This window comes from Canis lupus, chromosome 7, assembly GCF_011100685.1.
Source record: "Canis lupus familiaris isolate Mischka breed German Shepherd chromosome 7, alternate assembly UU_Cfam_GSD_1.0, whole genome shotgun sequence".
In the NCBI taxonomy this organism is placed as follows: domain Eukaryota; kingdom Metazoa; phylum Chordata; class Mammalia; order Carnivora; family Canidae; genus Canis; species Canis lupus.
Genome location: NC_049228.1, coordinates 63,060,767 through 63,087,093, shown reverse-complemented (window position 1 = coordinate 63,087,093; position 26,327 = coordinate 63,060,767). Strand labels below are relative to the sequence as shown.

Below are 26,327 nucleotides of genomic sequence, written 5' to 3'. Positions count from 1 at the left end.
TAAAATGTCCAGCCTGCTATAAATGCCTGCTAAAATCCTAAAAAGGAGTCTGGAGAGACCCATAAAATCATAACTAAGAAAGTAAGGGAGCCCTGAAGCTTTAACCAGATGTTCCTGTGATATGAATGACTATGTTAGTAAATTTTCATCCTAGCAATACAGCTTTGTATTGATCTTTCTCTTTTATTAGTCAGTGCTGCTATGAGATTAAATATTGTCTGGAAGGAAATACAGGCTTCCCTCTCTAGAAGTCTCTTCTCAGTAACCCAGTGTTTGTTATCGCAAAGCGCACGAGGGAGTTTATAATGAATTGCACAACAGAGCAGGGGCTTGAGTCTATAAAAAGAGTTATATAAGGGGTAGCCTTATAGAGAATAACCTTATTTGGGAAGCCCAGCATTGTGTGCCCTCGTGAGTGGGAAACCTATGGAGAGCTGTCTGAAACAGAAATAGACACGAGTATTTATAACCAGGAGCACAATCGCAATATACAGTGCTAAACACTTAATCTATGGTTAGATTTTACTCCAGATCCGAGCTGAAGTCAGCAGAATTAAATCTTCAAGTGTATTTCAGCAGCCTTAAATCCTTCTGATACTGTTAGCGGTGGCAGGATTCCAAAATGCATTCTGTTAATAAGACAGTAAAGTATAAAATCAAGTTATCTCCTTCAAGGAGAAAAACACAGAGCAGAGGAAACGAGTCTTGTAAAATTACATTCTCAGCACTCAGGCCTTTTCTACCTGAGTTCCTTTCAATTTATTCTTTTACTACCAGACCATTCTCCTTGACAAATAACAGAAAAAGAGAAATCATCTGCCACCTTTTTTTTTTTTTTTAAACTATGAAAGGAATAGCACCCCTGAAAAAAAAAAAGGCTTAGGATTTTTCCTTCTTATCTTTACAGGTCAGAAGAGGTGAAGATTTTGCCAATCAGCTGGCAATATGCAGTATGAAGTCTCCTTGGGCTAGCAAAAAGAATTCAGCAGCTGTTACCTTTTCTTTCCCACTTAACATAACTTTTGGTTTACCTGCAGCTAAAAGGAATTTATGCAGCATGCACACGGGTGTTGTTTAAGTCCCAAGACAACTGTTAGTTTTCCCAGGAGTGGCATCAAGAGCTTGTTAAACTACCAAAAGGAAGGAAGGAAGGGAGGAAGGAAGGGAGGGAGAGAGGGGAGAGGGAGGGAGGGAAGGAAGGGGAGGGCAGGTACATCCACTACCAACACCTTTTGAACTCGTGACATTGACCTGGAGCACTCTACTTGCTCAAAATGAACAAAGTCAGAACGAAGCCTAAAACTCCTTCTCCATGCCTGCTCTCACAGCCTGGAGTTTGTGCACATCTGGAACAAGAGACCACCCACCGCTCAGAGATCCCTGCAGGGCGCGTTGGGTGAGTTAAGTAATAAATTTTAACCTTAACTCTGAATTTCTATGCTCTCATGAGTTTTAGTCAAGCTCCTTCTTGTTGCATCAATACGTATAACTGTTGGCAATTTCATGTTCTTTAGGCAATCTTTTTTTTTTTTTTTTTGCCTGTCCAGGAGTTAGAAAAAGATAGAAACTCCCTTGTGTTATGAAACTAATGTGATACAAGAAATTGAGCTGTAGCAATCCATTGGGCAGATACAAAAATACATGAAAGTATAGATTTCTACTCCACTGGAAAACCATGTTATAGTTAGCTGAAAATTTAATACAGTATATTAATGTTTCCCCTCTAAGGTGTCTCTTCATAGGTGATTTTGGTTTGGTTTCTTTATTTGTAGATGAAAATGTCTGGAAAATCTATATGTAATACCTGGGTATAATGTCTGTACATCTTAGGACAAAGACAGACACACACACATACACTACTGTATTACAGAGAATTATGAAATTAAGTAAAACAAGAACCTTACACATTAATGTAATTGAACCTAGGATTAGAGCAAAGAGACTTAGAAGTTCTTAAGAATTATTTGTGTTGAGCTAAATAAGATACACAAATTATTTTAGCAACTTCTCTCAGATAATCACCAAAAATGGAACCCAAAAAGCTTTCATTCTCCCCCCAATTTTGCTATGGAATCATGCAGACTTCTACATTCTAGTTATGACATCAGAGTTAACACTTTATAGATCATAATGCACCCCCATTATCCTTTAGTGAATTTAATGAGTGTAAGAAGAGACCATAGCTTTTTAAAGTTGATTTGAGAAGCATTCTAATCTAGGTAGAATCTAAGACATGCCCTATTTATAGCGACTCAACCACAGATCATGGGTGACTTTGGCAAATGGGGACCTTTTTGTTGTTCATTTCATTCGCTTCCATTGAAGGCGGTGTTATTTTGTAAACTTATCCTCAAATTCTGTCTGTCTGACCTAGTCAGTGTCCACAGTTTTCAGTGTGTGGCTGTTACTATACAGTGTGAACCACTCTAGTTCATTCTTCAAGCGTAGCTTTTAAGGCTCAGCTCCAAAATGTCCTTCTAAATCCGGCTGCTTTAAATTAATCGCTCCCCTCATCTAGCCTCCTGTTTGTCTCCCTTTTGATTAAAGTTATTTCTGTAAGTGACTTCATGGCAACTTATGAGCCTCCTAGACTCACGTCTCATTCTTTCTTAGATCCCCTTCACATAAAACCTCCTTCATAAATGTCCCCTTAACTGAACTGCCTTTTCTAAAAACTGGGAATTAAATCTACCCGTAGGGAATGGTATGAAGACGAATGAGCAGAGGGCAGAAACATATTCTAATGATGTCAGTGATGAAGCCAACACACCTGGTCCCAGAGCCTTGATAGGGTGTGTATGTAAAACTGAATTAACTGCAAGAGGATTTAATGAGTATAGTGGATGTTCTCATCCTCCAGGTGGCCCCTGGAGAGAATGTTAGCCCCATGAGAAGAAGTGGAGAAAGGAAGAGAGGCTGCTGTCAACTCTAGGATGATAAAGAGGAGTTCTCTTCCTCTCCATTCCTCCATTCTGCATGTTTCAAAATGACAATAAGGGAAACGGTTTACAGCCAACTCCAGGTGCCCCTGACTGTGGACCTCCTGTCTCATCAGAGAGATGAAATGGAGACCCCTCTTTCCATAAACAACTCTGAGCTGCATTAATATTGATTGATTCCCACTTACAGCAGTTTCTTCTTCTTGTCTTCATTCAATGACACTAAAATCCTAGCGACTCAGTCACTCTTCTGTTTCTATAGGACCAGATCAGAGAGCTGGAAATGGTCTCCAGCTGGAGTGAATTGGAAGCACAGAGACCTAGAAGGGGGCCCAGATGTTGCACTATGATGCTATCTTCTGATGCCTCCATTATAACTTGCATCATTCCGCTGAGATAAGATGTCATCTTGAGATCAACTTGAAATCCTACCATCACCTGATTGCCCAATGGCACTGTTTCATTCTTACCACCTGCCCAAAGAGAGAAGTTCTTAAACGTTAGATGCTCTTCCAAATCAGTCTAGAACTGTACTCAGGAATCTGTATTTTAATATATTGCCCATCCCAGGTGACTCATTTTACTTGGCTGATAAACACAGTCCTATGACTGAAGAGGAAGCAAGATTAAGCCGGGTTATTTTCTACCCAGGTTTGGGGGAAGGGGTTGGCAATAGGTGGATGGGGGAAATTAGAAGAAACAGTTCCTTTATTTTTTACATTTGAGGAAAGAAAAATTAATAATATAATAATATAATGAAATCCAATTTAACAAAAAAGCACATCTATTTCTTCATCTAAAGCACGGGGCTGATTATTAGAGATTCAGAAATTGAATCTTGGGTTCCTGGCTCAGACAATGGATCATTCAGTTAGTTCAGTTCTCCGTCTCAAAAAAGTACAAAATGGAACTTTAGGCAGAAGGTCATCGTTTGTCCTTGCTGTCAACCTTCCAGGAAGTATCCTATATTTCCTGACTAAGCTTAGGAGCCAATTGGCTGTGCAGGTACCACTGGTAACAAGACCCAAAGGCAAATCAAAGATCATCCAGCCCTGTCTCCCCATGTCAGGCATGAGAAAAGTAAAGCTCAAGAGGTTAAGGGACTTGTGAAAGGTCACTGGTTACTTTGTAGCAGAGCTTGCACTACAGCCAGGTCTTCTGTCCACTGCTTTTCTCACTTTACCATGTCATATGGCTTGGAGAAAGGTTGTCCATTAGTTCATTCAGCCTTTTGTCTGTCCATCCATTCATTCTACAGATATTTAGTAAACACCTACCACGTGTTGAGTGCTCTACAGTGAGGACAAGAGCCTGGGGATGATCCTCTTTCTGTGTTCACAGTCTTATCCTCTAGGGTGATTGAGATTAAAAAAAAAAAAAAAAAACGGCTTACATAAAGCCAGTTTTCTTTGATTTTTGTCATCAATGCGACTTTTATAAGTGTGAAGCAAAAGTGTCTTCTGGCATGATTTTCATGATTTTCGGATTTAGATCATATAACTTCCTAGCATTTTATTTCACTGTCTGATCAATTTGGATCTTTTTTTTGTCAGTCTTCTCCTTGAGACCTCTCCTCCACTATTATTTTCCAGAGAGGAAGCAACAAGTTGTACAAAGTGTTTTAGGAATGGATGCTCCACGATTTGGGTACAAAGTAGAGTAAAGCTCCACCCACCTGCAACTTGCCTTAAGACAATGGCTCTTGGACCTGCAGCAACTCTAACTCTTTAGACTTGTGAGTCTAGACTGTCTTCTAGTTTCCAACAGACCCAACAGGTGATTATCCCAGAAATAGTTTGGATTTCTTTTTCTCTATGAGCCTCACCTTTCATTGTCATGCATGAAAGCACACATAATCTATTCACACAGCCTCTCAAGATGGTTATGGAATTTATTCTTCTTTAGCTGACATTTTACAAACAAAAGATCTTCATTACAATTTTGAAGTTAGAGAATTTCACTGAGGACTCCCCCATCCCCAATTAGCCTTGTTAAATTACAGGAGAGAATGAAACTCAGCCTTCTATGGACTAGCCACACCCCTTAGCAGCTGACTTTATTAATGAGCTCATCCTCTGGCTTAACTCCTCAGCCAAGGCAAATCCAAGGTAGCAAATTGCATTTTACAGCTATAAAACCTAAAACTTTATCCCACAGGAATCACAGTACCCTGAAAGAACTCACATTTGTATTGTAAGGAAAATGTCAGTACCTCAGAAAAACAAGTACCCACCATGTACTGTTTCTTGCATTCTTTGCACCATCACCTTCAAGGGCACTAAATACATATGTTTTGCCCATATGTATATATTACTTAGTCGTTTCCAAAAAATATTTAATTTATCACCCAATTAAAGGATAAACTTTTTATTATTTTTTAAAGGTTTTATTGACTGATTTTAGAGAGAGAGAGAGAACACATGTGCGTGAGTAGGGGGAGGCATAGAGGGAGAGAAAGAATCTCAAGCCAACTCCAAGCTGAATGTGGAACCCTACTCGGGGCTCCATCCCAGGACCCTGAGAGCATGACTTGAGCCAAAATGAAGAGTCAGAAGCTTAACTGACTGAGCCACCCAGGTGCCCTAAGGATAAACTTTAAAAAAAAAAAAATAGAGAGACTACATTTCTTATATTCTCTCTCTCTCTCTCTCTCTCTCTCTCTCTCAAAAACCAAAAACAAAACAACCCACTAATATATACTTTTTGGACACAGTGGATGTATAATAAATGAAATTTGACTAATGATCCATTTTGTCTTTAAATCCTAATACCATCAGTTATTCTTCTAATTGTTGAGTGACTATCATGTACCTAATACTAGGCTATGTGTTATGAGGCATATATCAGATGTATATGACATAGCCCGATACTAAAAAATTTTGCAACCTTACTGAAAAGGAAAACACATGAATTGGCATAATAGATCTGGAAGAACCTGAAAGTCTCTCCTGTCCAGCTTCCTTGTAGTAGATATCATCCTGCTATTCACAAATATTTCTGATTCTGCTTTCTTCTGAGTATCTGGAACAATTGGAACTCTCAATCCCTTGAACTTTGGGTAGATTGTGTCACTTGCTTTGGCCAAAAATTGCAAATGAAGGGATGTGCATCATATTGGTAGAAGCGTTTGAGAGCTGAGACACAAGCCTCCATTTCCCTTCTTTCTCTGATATAGCAATTGTGGAGGAGACTTCATGGCTGTCTTAGTCTATTCTGACTACTATAACAAAATATCACAGCCTAGGTCGCTTATAAACAATAGAAATTTATTTCTTACAATTCTAGAAGCTGGAAGTCCAAGATCAGAGTGTCAGCACAGTTGGATGAGGGCCCTTTTCGGGATCACAGACTTTTCATTGTATCCTCACATGGCAGAAGGGGCAAGCTAGCTCTCTGTAGTCTCTTTTATAATGGCACTAATCCCATTCATGAGGGTGGAGCCTAATCTCCCAAAGGCCTCACCTCATAATACCATCTCCTTGGGCATTAGGTTTTCAACATGAATTCTAGGGTTCTTTTTGGGGAGTTGCAGGTGGGCAGATACAAACATTCAGACCACAGTAATGGTGAAAAGGGAGAAAGGCTGAACTCCAGAGTGTGGATCATAGAGGACAGCTGCCCTGGGCCCCTCTAGGAGTCTTCATATGAGCCAGAACTCTAATTCTTGTTGTATTAGACCTTGAGATTTTAGGATTGTTACCACAGTATAACCTCGTCTATCCTAACTAACATGTTGTAGATGTAGTTAACATGTGTTAACTTGTGTGGTATTGAACCTCAGTGTAGTAAGAGTTCAGTATACACATGGACTGGGATGTTGAAGATTTATTTCTTCATGAAGAATATCTAACTTAAGCTATCTCAACCTTTCCTATGAGATTGCAACAGTTACTATTTCCATTTCTTTAAAAAGTAAACCAAAGCTTAGAAAGCTTTACTCTGAATATTTGAAACTATCTCATGGGTAGATTCTCTCCCAGCTTTTCCCCTGATTGAGCAGAAAGGGGGTCTCTTTTCTTCTGAATAGCCCTGTCTTCACTTCACAGTGAATCCCACCTCTTCCTTTTCTCTGGGATGTTGCCCTAATGGCTATCTCTTTGTTTTTCATTATTTGTAGCTGCCTTATTTCTATTGGCCCTTCCTTTACATTAAAAAATAGAAACTACTTAACATCTTAAAGTAAAAACTTTTTAAAAATATAAATCCAAAATAACTGCATTCTAATTTGCCTCTTAAGTTATCACACTCTCTATTTTCACCTCCTTAACCTATCACAGAAACTCCCATGGATGAGTCACCACGGACTTTCTGGTTACCATATTAAACGGATACAATGGGCCCTGCTGTTATTGGGCCTATTGACCAGGGTTAACCTGGGCTTTTAAGGCTCTTTTCTTTTCTGGATTCTTCTTACTCCTTTACTATTCTTTTTAAATCCACATTAAAGATTCCTCTTTCTCCATTGGCCTTTTAAAAGACTGTCCCATATTCATATCCTTAGTCCTTATTCTTGTCACTCTTCATGGGCTATGAGGACAACTGCATCTACTCTTAGGGCTTAATTACATGTTAATATGTTACATTCCCCCCAGATCTAAAGCTCTGGTGAAGTTTTCTCTCAGGGGCCTCATAAATATGTATTATGCCTCTTTATTCATATATCTCCAAGACCCCTTTAAATAAATAGGTAAACAAAGAAGCAAACAAACACATTCTTTGCCACCCCAAACCTTTTTGACTCCACCTGCTACCCATTCTCTCAAACTGCAGGCCTGCAGTTCTCTTCTTTCACTATAATTAGACTCCACACTCTACCATCTACATAGCTCTCAATTTCTACATCTTATTTTTGCCATCCCTGGTACATGTTTAACTGAAAGCCTTGTCACCCTCATCTTCACAAAATCACCTTCTGAATCCCCTCCAAACCATTCTTCACACTTCAGCCAGAGAATTGTTTCTTTTTTTTTTTCAGATTTTAAGTTTTTTTAAATAATAAATTTATTTTTTATTGGTGTTCATTTTACCAACATACAGAATAACACCCAGTGCTCATCCCATCAAGTGCCCCCCTCAGTGCCCGTCACCCATTCACCCCCACCCCCCGCCCTCCTTCCCTTCCATCACCCCTAGTTCGTTTCCCAGAGTTAGCAGTCTTTATGTTCTGTCTCCCTTTCTGATATTTCCCACACATTTCTTCTCCCTTCCCTTATATTCCCTTTCACTATTATTTATATTCCCCACATGAATGAGAACATACAATGTTTGTCCTTCTCCGATTGACTTACTTCACTCAGCATAATACCCTCCAGTTCCATCCACGTTGAAGCAAATGGTGGGTATTTGTCGTTTCTAATGGCTGAGTAATATTCCATTGTATACATAAACCACATCTTCTTTATCCATTCATCTTTCGATGGACACCGAGGCTCCTTCCACAGTTTGGCTATTGTCAGAGAATTGTTTCTAAAGTTCCACTACTATCACATCATTCTCTACATTGTTTAAAGGTGCTTCGTCACATTCCAGATAAAGTCTAAGTGCCTTAGCAGATACACAGTCTTTCATGATCTGATCTATGCTCAGATCTTCAGCTTTTTCCACTGTTTCTCCTTTCTTCAGACTTTCCTGCTGAGCCAAGCCAAAGAGGTGGCAACCTGGGAACAATGGCGTTAATGGTGTGGCTTCCTCTACTCTATTCTTACTTTTTACTCCTCCAAGTGGCTTCCTCTGGAATTTTCCCCTTGGTTTCAAGTCTCAGTTCAAGAGTCTCCCCCACCACCACCCAGGTGCTCCCATGTCCATACCCTTTCTTTAAGCATACATCTCTGATGCTTCTATCATATTACATGGTGATCATGTGCATGGTCCTCTCTCAACTGAAGGTACAAGATTACTGGGTACAGAGTCTATGTCATGTTCTTCTATGTATTCTTGTGCCCAAAACAGTGACTAGGAACAACAGATGTTCAGTCAATATTGTTAAATAAATGAATTCGTGATAGATTGTATGAAATAGAATAAAAATTACTTGCAAAATGATATATTAAAACACTCTGAAAAATTTATCAACATCTAGTTATGTTATATGAGAAGTTATAGGAACTTTGGTTTGCATTTCCTTATACAAATTAAGGGGGACTCTGTTTTTACATAATCATCACACAGTTTGGTTGCTTTTCTCCTCTCAAATTTATTTAAAAGACCACCAGCCTACCTGAATTTCACAACACATAGAGCATTAGGCTTTTGAAAAAATGCACAAAAATAAAGTCAACATCTATCATCAAGATGTATAAAATGCTCAGTCTTGGTTCAGAGCCCATAACTAGGAAAGAAACATGTGACAAAGAAATGGACTTTCTTTTTTCTTTTTTCCTTATATTTTTACTTTGTCTCATTTGTAGCTGAGAAGTTGCTTCTGAAACACAAGTAGGCATAAAGACAGCTTGATCTTTGAGGATTACTGATATGTCTAGAAGGTAGTCTCCATAACTCAACCTGTTTTCTAGATGAGTGGAACACACCAAATCATTTAGTGCTTTGATGAAATTAACAGGACTAGATGTACTTCTGTTTAATATGGACACATCAGATTGGAACCTATATTTTGATTTTGTGTGTGTGTGATGGTACTGTAAATTCTCTTCTTTCATTTTCTCAATCTCATTAACTTCGTTCTCGGTTGCTTCATTATTTTCAGAACTGTCTTCTGTAGCTGCACTTTTTTTTCTAGCCAACTAATCTTTCAGCTGTTACAGTATTTTTTAATTATATTTTCCCAATATTTCTTTCCTTGTCATCATTTATTTTTAATTTACATGCATATATTATTTTTATGATGAAGCATAAGAATAGCTGCATTTTATACACAATGTATAGTTATGAAACTTTTTATAGGGTTTTTGCCTCCTGTGTCTCACAATGAAATTCCAATTCTTCTGTTCTTCCCAGATTTATGCAGAGAAGCAGCCATTAGGAGGCACATAGACCCATGTAGGTAGGCTCTGAAGGTTGGATCTCAATCAGTGATTGCTGTGGATTATCTAGTTCTGATTCTGAGGCTTTGTGTTTTAAATTGCTATCCTGAGTAGCAGGATACACTCACAAGGCATTTAGAAAGTGAGCTGTTAGTAAAACAAAACAAACATATAAGAACCTTTCTTCAAGGTCATGACTACAACAAACCAGTTCCGTGGCATCAAGTGCTATGGTGCATGATGAATATACCCCAATCAAGGGTAAGTGTAATAAAGAATGGAGCAGAGATCTAGGAGAAGTTGAGCCATAGAGAGAGTGAGTGTTCTGGAGAGTAATCCAGTCATCTACACTGTCTCAGGTTGAACTTCAGCCTCCAAGTGCTTATGTTCTTTGTAATTCCTTGTGTAACTATTACTAGGACTCTAGTTCAAAGCATGGGTATTCTCTGGCTCCATTCCGGGGACAGAAAGAGCAAAATAATGATAAGAATACCAGATAACATTTATGGAGAGTTTACTATGTGCCAAACACCATTCTAAATACCTTTGATATGTATTATATCATTTAACTTCATGACAAATCTATGAAGTAGGTACTTAATAATTTCCATTTTAATAAATGAGAAAACCAAGCACTGAGGTAACACAACTTGACCAGATTCACACAGGTATTAATGGGTGATGGATATAGGGGTTAACGCTAGGCTGTCTTACCCCAAAGCTCTTTTTTTTTTTCTCCAAAGCTCTTGATCTTAGGTACCACACTGATAAAAATTATTGGGAAAATATATAATTAAGAGAAATAGTGGAGGAATGGTTCCTTCTCTTCCCCCCAACTCCTTACCACAAAAGCACTTCAGTCCTTGATCTTCTCTTCTTTATTTCACTCAGATCCTTATTGGGCTCAGCCTGTCTTATGACTTTGAATAACAATTCTATGTTGACGAAGTCTCAAATTTATATCTTTAGTCCAAATCTCTTTCATGAATTCCAAAATCATATATCCAATTGCCTTCTTGACATCTCTACTTTGACACCACATGGATATCTCAGACTTAATATCCCAAACTGAACAAGTCTTCCCCAGTCATAACCCTTCCATAGCCTTCCACTTCTCAGTTAATGGCACTTCCATTATCCCAGCTGTTCAGACCAGAACCCCAAGTCTTTCTTGATTCTTTCTTTTGCTCCAATCCAATCTGTTGGCAAGTTCTATTTGCTCCCTCTTCAAAATGTTTTCAGAATCTGTCCCCTTTTCCTACCACCCCCATGAAACCTGCCTAGTCTGGACCACTATTCTGTCTCACCTGAATTATTATAATGGTCTTATAATTGGTTTCTTTTCTTCCAACTCCATTCATGTACTGTTCATTCTATACAGAGAAGTCAGAGTGATCCTTATAAAATGTGAGTCAGATCATGATCATCCTTTGTTGAAAACCTGCAGTGGCTCCAAATTTCATCTAGAATAAAGGCCTGTTTTATAATGGCCTATAAGACCCTGTGTTATCTGACTCTCCCTCAAAAATATCTTGAGAGGAAAGGGTATTTTCTCCTTACCCTCCTTTTCTTCTCCTCCTCTCCTTCTTCCTCTTTTCCTTGTCCCACTCTCCTTCATTCTCATCATCATCTACTTCACTGTTGACTTATCCATAACACAAGTTCTAGAATAAAATGGAATTCAGTACTTGACAAAGTCTGGCAAATGAAACTTGGATTCTGTCTTTGACCAAACAACTTGTCACTCCTCCATGAAGACAAGAGATATGGAACTCATCCTTGACTCCCTCTTCATCATTCATTATATTCAGTTAGTCCCAAGGCCATAGACATGGCTCTCAAGTCCATTTCTTTCTTTCCATCTTCGCTGCTATTACCCGAATGCAAGCTCTCTCCACCTATATCCCCTCAACAATCCCTCAGAGGTTTCCCTTTCATTGGCCTTTCCCTCCATCTATTCTCCATCTGACAGCCAAAGTTGTATTTCTAAAAGGCAAATTGGACATCATTTCTTGGCTTAAAGATCTTCACTGATTTCCCTTTATTTATAGCTTTATTTTTTAAACTTTTTGGATCAAGGATCCCTTGGAAGTCTGACAATAGATACAAACTTCCCAGAAAGTACCCCAAGTACCAACATTTAAATTAATTTTCAGGTGACTCACTATGCTCTGAAACCATCCAAGGAAGTGTTCAGCTAAAAGGGATTCTATGTTAATGAACCTTAGGAGAATCCATGAAATTTTTCAATCTCTGGCCCATAATCAGCAGCCTGATATTCCACAACTACCTTTATTCTTCCAGACGTAGCTCAAGGGAAAGATTTCCTAATCTCCTGAGGGAGTTGATCTTTCCTCTTCTCTGCATCCAAAGTGTATATAGCAATTATCACATCAGGTTTTAAATATTTCTAAACAGCTTCTTTCTCTAGAACTCTCAATTTTTTGAGGAGAAGGCTATCTCATTTTTTATTTCTGTTTCAGTCCTACCACAGACCCTAGGACACAGTTGACAATCAGTAAATATTTACTGAGTAATGCTATCAAAGGTTTTTTAAAAAAGGAAAAAACGATGAATTCCTATGTTAAATATTTGCCCATCCTTTACTTCTTCTACCCTTTCTGCTATTAACAAAAAAGAGATAATTTGAGTGTATCAAATTACAATTATATGGGTTATATTGCAATCAGATATTATGTTGATAGCTATATACAACTGAGATAAATTTTCCCTCAGTTCTGAGCTTTGGCATTATAGTTCTTACCATTAATCTTTGTTATTTACTAATTCCAGGACTAGGATAAGTTTTTGCCTCTGGTTCTTCTTTTGATCTCTAGAAAAATAAAGTTCTGTTCAGTTTTGACCTTTCTTTGCCCCCAGTATATTATTTGGAGAGTAAGTTTCAAGAGCAATTCACCTGCTTATCAGCTCTTTAACGCTGGACTTGTAGAGTCTCTTTACTCTGGTCCATAGTTTGGAACAGTGTTTCTCATGGAATGGTCCAGCAACTGTAAAGCACCTTGGGCACTTCTTTAAGGTGCAGGTCCTGGGACCCACTTCAAACCTATTAACTAATACTTTTGGGAGGCAGAAAGATATTCTGGAATTAGCATTTTAAAACTTTCCTAGGGGAATGCTCTATGCACTGAAATTTGGGAACCTTGGACCTAGAACTCACTTCATTCTCTTTTTAAGGCATGCATGTCCATCTGGGTTTCTTCTTTCTTGTCTTGACTCTCTCTTTGTTAGCACCATACCTTGAATTCACTGTGACTAATGAATACGTTTACTTTGCTGGTATGTTTCCATAAGCAGGAACAAGGTTACAGAGCCAGAAAAATCTGAGTTTAAATCTCCCTTCTGCCTCTTACTTGTGTGAGATGACTTCTACTGTTCAAAAACCACATTTTCTTTTTAAAAAATATTTACTTATTTATTTATTCATGAGAGACACAATGAGAGAGAGTCAGAGACATAGGCAGTGAGAGAAGCAGGCTCCTCACAGGGAGCCTCATGTAGGACTCCATCCCAGGACCCCAGGATCACAACCTGAGCCAAAGGCGGATGCTCAACCACTGAGCCACCCAGGCGTCCCTAAAACCACATTTTCTTTAATGTAAAGTGAGCTAGCAATACTTACCCCATAGGATTGCTGTGAAAATTTAATGAGATAATAGATGTAAATTATTATTTAGCATAGTTCACAACCCAAATGAAGTTGGGTAGATGGTAGTTATTAGTAATAATGGTAGTTATTAGTAATGGTAGCGATCATAAATGACCCTGAAATTTGTCATTTTCTCAGTGAGATATCTTTTTCATAGTATATGCATGTTTGCATGGAGATATGCATATATAAGGATAATATCTAATTAATATAATAATATTATATGTTAATATAACCATAATAATACATATAGTCATATAAAAGGTTTCTAATTAGTAGATCATTTGTCTCTCCTTATTTACTTGTTCAGTTTGTCCTATCATCTGACTCCCATCTGTCTGTCTAGCATTTCAACAATCAGCCTTAGCTCTGAAGCAGAGGTAGTCGAGATCAAATCTTATTCAGCACTCAGAAAATCACTTCATTCTATTAGGAAAATTTTTAAGTACTTAGATGCATCACTATGAAGACTAATTTTGAAAAGTGTGTTTGATCAGTGGTACAGCTTTGGTTGATAGCTCTGCTACTCCCGAAGGAATCTTAACAAAATATTTTCAAAGAGAAACACTTTGAAGCAAGAAAAGATTATGGGGGGAGGCAAACTTGGGGGGACAATCATGCTTAATAAGAATTCTTCATAAGGTTTCTCATTCATTAGACAATTTTATGAACTGTGAGTCATGTCAATGGAGCCTCTTTATCAACTACTACCAAACAGTGATTCTCAAAGATCTCTTCAATAATGTGGGGGGGAAAATGGTTCAAGGAGATTCTCAAAGATTTTTCTATGGAAGAAAAAATAATAAAGCAGTATAAAGTTGATTTAAGTCAGACTTCCTTCTCCCGAACTAAAATTTGTCATGATCACAGCCATCTTGATGTCTTGAATTTCTTTATCGTTAGAAATTTCTAAGTGAGAGTGAAGCTGTAACACGAGTTCCCATTTTTTAGTTTGAAGATTTCAGCAGGGATTCCATCAGCTCCTGAACTGTTGCTGTATCTACCTGATGGCTTTCAGGAGATTGAATTGAATAGCACAAAGAACTCTGGTGTTTGGAACATTTCAAGTGAGTGTCTGAAATGCAAGAGTTTCCATCTTTATTTCTTAATATGCCGAATCATAAAAGTCTTTATTGGAATGGGGGTGGGTTGGAAAAGAAGATGCTCAGTGAGAGTTTGAAGAGATGGGTGCATTTGTTGACTATGAGACCGGTTTTCCAGAGGGCACCATAAACCAGTAGGGAGCAGTGGGAGACTGGGTGTAGAGGAATAAAGTGCTGGGCAGTAGGGGGGTGACATCACAGAAGAGAACAGCGACCACAAGATTGGCAAACAATCATGTATCTTCTGAGAAGGCTTCACCAGAACCTTCTGTCAGCTTTTTCTTTACTGATGAACCTTCTCTTGCTTTCATGTTCTTCCTCCTGCTCAGATTCCACGATCTATCACTTCAGTCACACTCCTCCTGGTATCCTCCGCCTCTTCATCCCCTTGTCCTTTTATAACCATCTATCTGGCTAAATCCTGGAAAATTCGATTTGTCTTTCCCTATGCACGTGCCTGGGATTGTAACCACTGCTTAGAGAGAACTGTGACTGGGCAGTCTGGGGTCACTGTAAACCCAAGTGATATAAATTCAAAGAGGCTGGGCAATCATATTTTTTTCTTACTCGCTGCTCTGTCCCGTTCTGCATGGGACGGGATGGGATGTATTCAGCTTTGTTACTTGGCCCAAATATTTAAATCCTCGTCCCCTTAGCTTCTCTTTACCCCCTCCAGCAAAGAATCACCTATTTTGTTGGAAATACAGACAGTGTTGAATGGGAGCACCTCGTTTCTTGCTCCAAACCCCACAAATGGAGGCACATTTTATCCACCCCTTGAGTCTTCCCTCCTCAGCAAATATTTCTCCCATCTTAACCTTAAATGCCCTCCCCTCCTTCTCCCTTTCAACCAAGCATCTTTTTTTGTTTGGTTTGTTTTTTTGTTTTTAGAGACAGAGAGAGCACAAGTGAGGGAGGGGCAACGGGAGAGGGAGAGAGAGAGAATTCCAAGCAAACTCCCTGCTGAGTGCACAGCCTGTCGTGGGGCTCCATCCCCTGACCCTAATCTCATGACCTGAGCCGAAATCAAGATGCTTAACTGACTGAACCACCCAGCACCCTCCAACCAACATTCTTGAAAGCACTGTTTGCGTTTACTGTTTTTACCTTCTTGCCTTCCTTTCCCACCAGACTGCCAAGTGGTTTCTGTTCCTTTCTAATTGCTAAGTCCAAGAGCTGTTTATCAATGGTATCTGACTTGACTCAGCCACTTTCCCCTGGCCATATTTTGCTCCTAATATCCCAGCCCTGCTCTTCCACCCTTCTTCCAGGCTCCTCTTCCACTGTCCATCCTTTAAAGTATTAGTTTTTTATTCAATTTAAAGGTGTTAGATATTAGCTTCTGTATGACAATTGTCATTCATGACCTCTGGTATTCTTGTTCTTTATCTAAATTACTTGTGAGAGGTATTTTAAATTTGAAGTTATCAAAACCTCATAGGCTTTGTCATAGTAATTGAAAATACTACAAAAATTTCAATTATTTTTTAATTGTGAAGAAAATTTTAGTTTTATGTTGTAACATATGTTGATCCTTTCCTTTATTGTTACTGTTTCAGTGTCATGCTTAGAAATGCCTTGTCTTTATTAATATGAGGTAAACATCAATCTCATTTTTTATACAAATTTTTTTTTGTAAAGAAGATTTAGGGGATGCCGGGGTAGCTCAGTGGTTGAGGGACTGCCTTTGGCTCAGGGCATTATCCTAGGTCTGGGGATCGAGTCCCGCATCAGGCTCCCTGCGAGGAGACTGCTTCTCCCTCTGCCTATGTCTTGCCTCTCTCTCTTTCATGAATAAATAAATAAATCTTAAAAAAAAAAAAAAGAAAATTTAGGTTCACAGAAAAATTGAGAGGATGGTGAGATTTCCACCATACATACAGAGCCTGTGTGACTATCAACATCCCCTCCAGAGTGGTACAGTTTTTACAACCTATGAACCTTATTTTCAAACGTCATTATCATCAAAGTCGATCACTTACCTTAGAGTTTACTTTGGTGGCGTACATTTTATGAGTCTGGAAAAATGTAAAATGACATGTATTCATCATTATGATGTCATACAGAGCATTGTCACTACCCTAACAAATTCTCTATGCTCTACCTATTCATCCTTCCTCCCCAGCCCCAAACCCCTGTCAACTATTGATCTTTTTACTGTCTCCATAGTTTTGCATTTTCCAGCATGTCATATAGTTAAAATAAGACAATATGCAGGTTTTTTAAGATTGGCTTCTTTCCCTTAGTCATATGTGTGTAAGTTTCTTCCCTATCTTTTCATGGCTGGGTTTCTTTTTCTCACTGTCAGGATATGTGTTGCAGTTTCTTTTCTTTTCTTTTCTTTTCTTTTTTTTTTTTTTTTAAAGATTTTATTTATTTATTCATGAGAGAGAGAGAGAGAGAGAGGCAGAGACACAGGCAGAGGGAGAAGCAGGCCCCATGCAGGGAGCCGGATGTGGGACTCAATCCTGGGCCTCCAGGATCACGCCCTGGGCCGAAGATAGGCGCTAAACCGCTGAGCCACCCAGGGATCCCCATGCTGCAGTTTCTTTATCCCTTCACCTACTGAAGGACATCTTAGCTGTTTCCAAGGTTCAACAATTATGAATAAAGATTCTATAGACATTTGTGTGTAGGTTTTTGTGTGGACATACATTTGCAACATCTATGGGTAAATCCCAAGGAGCATGTTTACTGTATCATATAGCAGGAATATGTTCAGTATTGTAAGAAACTCCCACACTGTCTTCAAAATAGCTGCACCATTTTGTATTCCTATCATCAATGAATGAGTTTGTTCTTTCACATCCTTGTCAGCATTTGATGTTGCCAATGTTCCAGATTTTGCCCATTCTAATAGGTGTTTAGTGGTTCTATTTTTCTTCTAATATTTTTATGGTTTAATTTTTGAGGTTTAAATCTATAGTTTATCTGAAGTTTCTTTGGGTGGAACTTTATTATGGTATATAAAAGAGAGTTCACTTTAATTTGTTCCAAATGGTAAGCCACTTGTCCCAAAATAGCTTACTGAACAATCTTCTTCCAAAGATATTTTAAATGTTGCCTTTTTTTTTTATCAATTTCTCATAATATTTGGATCTATTTCTAGAGTTTCTATTCTGTTCTGTTGATCTTCCTATTTCTGTACCTGTTCCTTAATGCTTTTAATAATGTAGATTTATAATGTATTTCAGTAACTTATGGGGAATATGGACTTCTAAAACTTTTGACTGGTTTTATACTTCTATTATTTTCAGATGAACTACAGAAGCATTCTCTCAAGTCATAAAGGAAAATTTGCTATTTATATTTTGACTATAATTTGTTATATTTGTAAATTAATTTGGGAAAATATGGACAGCTGTGTACTCTTAAGCTTTTTCTTCCAGATGTTATGTCTCTCTTTTTTTGGTTCCCAGGAAAAGATTTAACTATTCTACCTATAGGTTTCATATTTCTTGTTGATTTAACTGCTAATTATTTCTATTTTTGGTTTTGGTTATTATCATGAAGGCGATTTCTGTTTCCATTATATTTTTGTACAGAAGATTTATGTGATTATCTTGATTCTAGATACTTTAAAACAGTTTCCTAGTAGTTTTAATAATTTTATAGTTTATTTTGTAGGCTTTTAAAAAATGTTTTAGTATATAATTTGCAAAACATATGGCAACTTAATGTTTTCAATAAATACACATTTTAAATTTTGTTTTGTATCTTACTACTAAGTAAGGAAATTTCAAAAAATTATTAAAAGGAATGGAGATTTTTCTTGTATGTAATTTGAAAGTCTCTGATTTTACTATTAGGCATTACATTATCTGTTTAGTAAACAGATTTGATATGTATGTATTTATTTGTATGCACTTAAAATATCTCTGGAAGGTTAACCAGTAACAGTGATTATTTCTGAGAAGGGATTTGACTGATGGCACAGGTAGGTAAGGAAATATACTCAGCGAATATACTTTTGCATCTTTTAAGTTGTGTATCATTTATACATATAAGCCCATTCAAAACAGAAATAAGAATTAACAAATCAAAGCAACATTTGTCATCTTATTAAGAAAGTATTTATTTAGTCCTAGTTCCTAAGGCTTTTTAAAAAAGATAATCAATGACCAGTGGTGACTTAAACACATTTCTTTCTATATTCATTGGCCTGATCACATGGTTTTTTATTTGGTCTTTAGTTTATTATATTTAAAATGTGTCTAATATTAAATCATCTTCATTGGTTGTGGCATTTTATTTTTTTTTCTGATGAGTATTTTATTTAGTGTCTTTGTATCTATGGCTATAAACAAAATTGTCTTGCAGTGAGGTGAGTGTGATGTTTTAGTCCAGTTTTGGTGTGAGTATTGTAAAACAAATTGACAAGCCCCCCCCCCTCATTTTCCATATTCCAAATTTACTGGAATGGGATTTCTCCAGTGCTTCAAAAATTGAAACAACTCATCTGGTAACCACTTGCTTCTAAAACTTATTTTGCAAGAAATATTATAATAAAATCTTCACAGAATTTTTTATTGCTATGATTCTATTAAGGTTTTCAACAATGCAAATATGCCTTAATATTTCTCAGGAATTATTTACTTGAAAGACACCTCCTAAGTATGGCATGGGTATGATTTTAGATTAAGTCTAGATCATGCTGTGGTTACAAATGATGAAAATCATTAAGAAATGAATTCAATACCGTAAAAGGTGTATTTTCCAGTTAAAAATTATAACATCTCTTTTATACATCACCAAACCTTGCTCTCATCAAAATAGAAACACATATTTATATTTTTGGTAAAACAATCTGAATTTTTTCAATGAACTCACACGGTTGCATGTATTCATTGATCACATTAGCCAACTCTTAAAAATATTTGATTTCCTGCTCAGAGTCCATCATGGTAAGGACTGAAATGACAAATTCATCTTACTCTGGAGAACAAATCTGTAACTCAGCCATATCTCTGCCACTCATGAATCATCAAGTCTCGGCTTTACTTGTGGGATAAATATATCTGTTATGTATACCTTCTTGTCCTTTTTGTATAAATATATATTTCTTTCCTTGCATCCATTTTTATTTATATGCATCCCACCTCTAATACTCACAGTGGAGACTCAACTTGGAGCAAATCAATTAAAGCCACTGGTTTTCTTTTCTTTTTGCCACACAATACTGCCAAACCCAAATCACAAATTTGCCAGGGTCTTTACCGTATTTTCTTCAAAGGAGAGGAATGAGCTGGAAAAGGGAGTGAGGTGAACATTTGATCAAGATGACAAGCACCAGTGGATTCCTGCTGCTTGCTGGAACACAAGCCTGATGACATGTATTTGGTGTCATTCCGATGTAGATTCTGACAGAGGCCAATTTATGGTCCAATTTATGTCTTGACTCTCATACGAAGGCCAAGCAAGCTATAAAATGTAATAAGAATTTCTTCAATCAATGTCCAGAGGAAAAACAAATCACTCAGTTACTGACACAATATTGCATCAACACTCGGGTAAAGTTCTCACAAGTGTGTGACATGCCCCCAAGCTACAGGGAGCCCGAGACGGAAAACCTGCCTTAGCAGCCCCTCGCCCTAATGGAAGAGCTCCGAAACTTTATAGCTGCTAATAGGTCATCAGCTCTTGTTTTTCTTTATTTTCCTTTATTCTAATAGTACTACCATTGGTGGGGGCGGGGGAGGGAGAAAAGGAGAGGGAAATTAGATAATGAAATGAGTTCTTATTATCCTTACTTCCGAGATTTTCTTTTCAGTCTTCTTTCTGACCTCTTGGCTGCGAACCCCTTCATTCCTTTCTCCCCCACCACCTTCCCTTCCTACCAGTTCCTCCGTTAGAGGGAAGTTATTTATTTGTCCCTTGGCAGATCATTCTAACTCAGGCTCCTGGTGAGGTAACACAGATGACTCCCTGGTCACAGTTTCTATCCAGCCAGTCGTGGGCTTGTGTATTTTCCCTGTGCCTATTCGTTTAGATGTTTTCCAAGCAGATACATGCTGTCAAGCACTGCTACAGGTTGGTTCCTGGAGGGGTTTTGGAGAAGGAGGATGGGGGAAGCGGAGTGGTGTGGCTCTCCATGAGGTCTGTTCTAATTTTTTTGATTTGTTCCTTCCAAATCCTGTTTTATGACTGTTGCTGTGCAACACACACACACACACACACATACACACTTGCATGAGCATGCACATAGTGAAAATCTATAGGAAGCACTGTGCTCTATTTCAAATGTGACTTCATGTATGTGTGTGCACTTAGGGCTGGGAGTCGGGGTCCCCTTTTATATTGGGATGGGGACAGAGTGACTAGCCTGAGGAGGCACCTCCTGTTTGAAAGTGTTTGCCTTCGGAATATTAGGAAAGTTGTAGAGCAGGCCATGAAAACAGCAGAGTTTTAAAAGAGGGACTTTTCCCCCTTTCTGTCAAAGAACAGGGGAAGAGTTAAGAGGATAGAAATGCTGAGAGACCTTCTGGTGTCCTGGAAGGCAGGCTGGGACAGCCCCAGCTCACATTGTAGGCCCATACTTCATGGCTAAGCAGGGAGTCAGGAAGGTACTCCTGACTTGGTGGTGTTGCTGTACAGGTCAGCACTACGGCACGTGAAAAAACAGTCATGCAATAATTGTCATTAGTATTTGGTAATATATGTAATATATTCCTAAAAGGGAGTAAGTAGTCATCCAGTCAGGGCACCTTTTCTCCATGCACACTCAAAGAACAGATGGTCTCGTGCACTGCTTGGCCTTGCCTCTGAAACCTTCTCAAAACCCTCAAGTCCAAAATCAACCGCTCTTCCTTGTGTTCTGAAGGCCAATCAACTGTGATCGTCACTACCAGGGTAAAGTCAGGTGTTCTAGGATCCGAACCTATACAATTGGGTGGTCTTTAAACAAAAAATACAAAGCAATATTCAAAAGTGAGTATTTATTTAGAATGGGGAGAGAAATCACAACCTCTTGGAGCCGTGGAGATTCAGATTCCTTTCTCCTGAGACCTTCTTAGGCATTTTACTGGTTGTGTTTACATAAAAGTGACTCCTGGTTACAACCTGGCCTCCCATTTCCACCTAGAACCTCTTTCTCTATCAGCAATTTTCATGGTTCGTGGGGCTGGTGCAGGTGAGCAGCTCTTAAAACTTAAACTTCAGGGCACCTGGGTGGCTTAGTGGTTGGGCATCTGCCTTTAACTCGGGGTGTGATGCCTGAGTCTGGGACGGAGTCCCTCATCAGGCCCCCCATCGGGAGCCTGCCTCTACCTCTGCCTATGTCTCTGCCTCTCTCTGTGTGTCTCTCGTGAATAAATTAAATCTTAAAAAAAGAAACTTACACTTCTGTCTTTTATACTGTCCTCAACAACGTGTGTCTCTTCTCCCAGATTATGAGGCGAAGCCCATGTGTTGTGTCCTCCACCTGCTGTAGACTTGGGCATCGTGCTCTCAATAGTGTGGACACTCAGTAAATGCATGTAGAAGTGCATTCTGAGCTGTTTCACTGTTGACTTCTGTTGAGTAATTTTCCTGATTATAAAAGTACCCTGTGTTCATGACTAAAGTTTTGAAAAACCCAGAAAATGATTCAGAGAAGAGAATTAAAATATTGGCAACGCCATTGCCATTAAATGTTGTGTTTCCTTCTGATTTTTTTACTGCATGTTTTTTTGTATGTTATAGAATTTTATTTAAAGTATCCTACTTTTCATTTTTATCGTTTTCTAATTTTCTATGCTACAAGGAATATTTTCAAAGCCTGACTTTTAAAGGTGAATAACCTCTCATTATATAGATGTATCATATTTTCATAGTCCTTTCCCTAATGTGACTCACTGCACTGTGTCCTATGTAGAGAGAGACTCTTTCCAACAAATAAGCATAATACTCTAGAGAATCCTGCTAATGTCTTCAGTCTTCTCACCTTATTTATTGGCCTCTAGGGTGGAGATAATATAGAAATCGGGGAGTTAGACTTCAAAGGAGTGGATAGAAGAAAGATAGAGGGTGAATATAACTTGCTATGAATTTTAGGTTCCCACAAAACAAAATTCCCTCCACCAAATAGCCTATTAAACTTATTAAATAAAAATTAAGTAGTAGTATTTTTTCTCTAGTCTTATAACCTAACAAAATGTTAAGCACAGAGTTAGTCGATACATAGATAAATAAATAGATAAAAAGGACAATAGATTCCATTGAAATAGCACCCTGAGACCCAGTTTACCCATTTAATTGGAATGATGGCCGAGGGAGAAATTTAGAGCAGAGCATTTCAATGACTCTAAACAAATGAATAAATGGTTCACTTAATTCATTTCAATGTCTGGGCTGGTGGTACCCAAAAGTCTATTCAAAAAAAATGTCCCATTGCATTGCCCCAGGGGTTGCTTCTTTCTGCCCTGCTCTGAATATATATAGATGTTTAAAATTCATGTCTGATATAAAAACCATCTATATAGATCATGTTAAATGTCTAGGGTTCTACTTTGGAGTCTCAGAATTCTGACCAACACCACCAGAAGAACATGATCTGATTTTAAAGAAGTCTGCCTTAGGTTTAAAGGATACCTCCCCAAGCAGGAAGAGTTCTAAAAAATGCTTCAAATATAAAGTATTTATTTGTGACTAAGCTATACTTAAAATGAAAGAGACTCAGATGTGGATTGCACAAATATTTTTGGAGAGGTTATACCGTGCCCAAAATCAAACAGTGTGTCTTCGTATTCTTCACCTCACTTAGTTCTTAAAAGTATCCACTGAGAAAAGATTCTTTAACTTATATGGGTAAACAGAGTGAGACTCAGAGATGTTTAATGATGAGCCCATAACCCTCATCTGTTGACCCATCTACTCATTCAGGAGTTTTTTTGAGTGCCTACTCTGGGACAGGCCCTGAACAAGGCTGTTAGGATACAGTCTTAAACCAGTCATAATCCCTGCCTTCAAACTGGCTACAGTCATGTGTACAAAACAGTATAGTAACAGAGGAGACAAGTCACAATGGGAAAAATACAGCAATAGGAATAAAGTAAGTGGTGTCATGGGGTCATATTTTATGGTCAATTGGTTTTTGACCAGGTTGCCAATCCACTTCAATGGGAGAAAGAAGAGTCTTTTCAACAAACAGTCCTGGAGTAGTCAGATATCTTCCTACAAAAGATTGAAGTTGGAACTCTACCTCACATCACATACAAAAATTAACTTAAAATGGAAAATCTAAAAGTAATATCTAAAACTGTAATATGTTTAGAAGAAAATATGGGTGTAACTCTTTGTGATCTCAGATTAGGCATTGGTTTCTTAGATATGACATCAAAAGCAGAGGTGAAAAAAGAATAGGTCAATTAGATTTAATCAATATTTAAAACTTTGGTGTCTCAAAGGACACCATCAAGAAAGTGAAGAGACAATTTAGAGAATGGGGGAAAATGCAAATCATATAACCGATAAAGGACTATTATACAGAATTATTTAAATTTAACAATTAAAATATAGATAATGCAATTAAAATATGATATTTGAAGAGACATTTCTCCAAAGAAGATATGCAAATGGCCAATTAAGTACATGAAAATATGTGCAACATCGCTAGCCAGCAGGCAAATACAAGTCAAAACCGTAGTAAGATACTATATCACATCCACTAGGATGGCTATAATAAAAAAGACAGGCAATCTCAAGTTTTGTGCAGGATATAGAGAAACTGGAACTCTCATACATTTGCTGGTTGGAATATAAGATGGTGGAATTGCTTTGGAAAAAAAATTTGACAGTTCTTTAAAACATTAAATCTATAATTACTTATCAGGCAGCAATTCCACTCCAAAGTACATGTACTCAAGAGAAATGAAAACATATGTAAAAACCCTGTATAAAAACTTGCACATGAATCCTCAGATAGCATTATCCATAACAGGCAAAAGTGGAAACAACTCAAGTGTCCCTCACTTAATTAATGGATAAGTAAAATGCAGGATAGTCTCAAAAGGAAATATTATTCAGGCATAAACAGGAATGATGTACTAATAGGTGCTACAACATGCATGAACCTTGAAAATCTGCTGAGTAAAAGAAGCCAGACACAAAAGTCCACATAGTATATGATTCCATTTATATGAAATGTCCAGAACAGACAAATCCAGTGAGGCAGAAAGCAGATTAGTGGTTACCAGGGGCTGAGGGGAGAGTAGATGGGAGAGACTGCTAAGGACGATGAGATTTCTTTTTGGGGTAACGAAAATGTTCTGGAACCATGCAGTGGTAATGGTTGGTCTACTTCGTGAACACTATAACACCGAATCATATACTTCAAGAGGGTGAGTTTTGTGTTTTGTGAATGATATTTCAATTTGAAAAAGAAAAAGAAAAAGGGAGATCTATAATTACCTAAGAAAGATCATATATTATCCGCTCTGACAATATGTGATTGCTCAGTTCTACTAAACTCCACCTCTCAAGAAGGGGACAGTGGACTATTTTTGTTTTATTCATGTTTAACTTATAAGACAAAGGAATTATTTTCTCCATATACATGTTTTTCCACATACACATGCAGATATGGACTTTCGCTCTATGCTGCGGAGCGTCTTGACATAAAAATTAACATAAAAAATTATTTTCTTCGACCTACCTCAAGAATGTAAGCCTCAGCTAGGAATCTGCCAGAGCAAAGGTCCAGGCCCAGGTCACTGCTTATCCAAGGATCTTTCTGGACCAAGTGATGGAGCATGAGAGAGAGAGGCCTAGTCTGGCGTAGTCACTGCCATAGACACTTGCCTGGTCAGCCATTTACCCATCCTTGAATTTCCTAAGCAACAAAAGAGACCACCTAGTGTGACGGTTGCCAGTCCTGTCCAGCTGTCACTCAGTCTCCGGACTTGGAGGAAAGCCTGTCTAGACAGGGCAATGATACTCTCACAATGTGAAGCTGGCAGGCCATCATCTTTTAAGAAAACCAACAAATAAAGACAAAACAACAAAACCCAGTGCGGTAATTAGAGACCAGACCTAATTTGAATCCTCCGTAATGAAACTCAGTCTTTTCTTGTTTCTTCAGAGGCATTTGGAACAATTCTGAATGAACGAGCAGAGCCATCTCCAGAGTGAGATTCATCAGGACAACCGCCCCAGCACCGAGCACACAGCGCTCAGCGCGGAGGGCCCAGGCCCGGGGTGCGGGGCCTGACAGTGATGCGGGGTTTCAGGAAGGCTCTGATGCGGATGTGGGGAGAAAAGGAGACCGAGCTCCCCAGCTGAAACCATCCTGGGGCTTTTGTAATCCCTACGCAGTCACACAGTCAGCCGCAAGCCTTCCCACATGTCCCAGGGAGTAAGACTCTCCGGCCACTTTTCTGCTTTTCCCCTCATGGGTGCCTGAACCAAAACAAGGGACGGGGAGAGGGGAGGAGAGACACACAGGAGGACTTGCCACCATCTCCACTCCTCTTGGACTACTTCAGGGCGCGAGAACTCTCTGGAAGTGAGGAAGGTTAGGACAAGCTGGTCAAGAGCTGGCTTTGAAGCCAGGCTGCCAGCATGGAAATCCTGACTCTAACCCACTGGTGAGTGATTTGGAGTTCACACTGAATTTCTTCCGACTTCAGTTTCCTCATCTGTAAAGTGATCTAAACTCCTACCT

At 38.5% G+C, this 26,327-nt stretch overlaps 1 long non-coding RNA gene across 2 annotated transcripts; it reads right to left on the bottom strand.

The window, feature by feature from the left end:
* Window positions 1–439: 439 nt before the first annotated feature.
* Window positions 440–25,968, bottom strand: LOC111096792. Of its 2 annotated transcripts, XR_005362550.1 has the most exons (5): window positions 25,320–25,954; window positions 19,907–20,110; window positions 16,672–16,707; window positions 3,128–3,412; window positions 440–629 (listed from the first exon to the last, which is right to left on the bottom strand). It is a non-coding gene; the product is annotated as an uncharacterized LOC111096792 (long non-coding RNA). The 2 variants fall into 2 exon arrangements; XR_005362551.1 differs by lacking the exons at window positions 440–629; window positions 3,128–3,412 and adding an exon at window positions 8,272–10,066 and having other exon boundaries at window positions 25,320–25,968.
* Window positions 25,969–26,327: the final 359 nt, after the last annotated feature.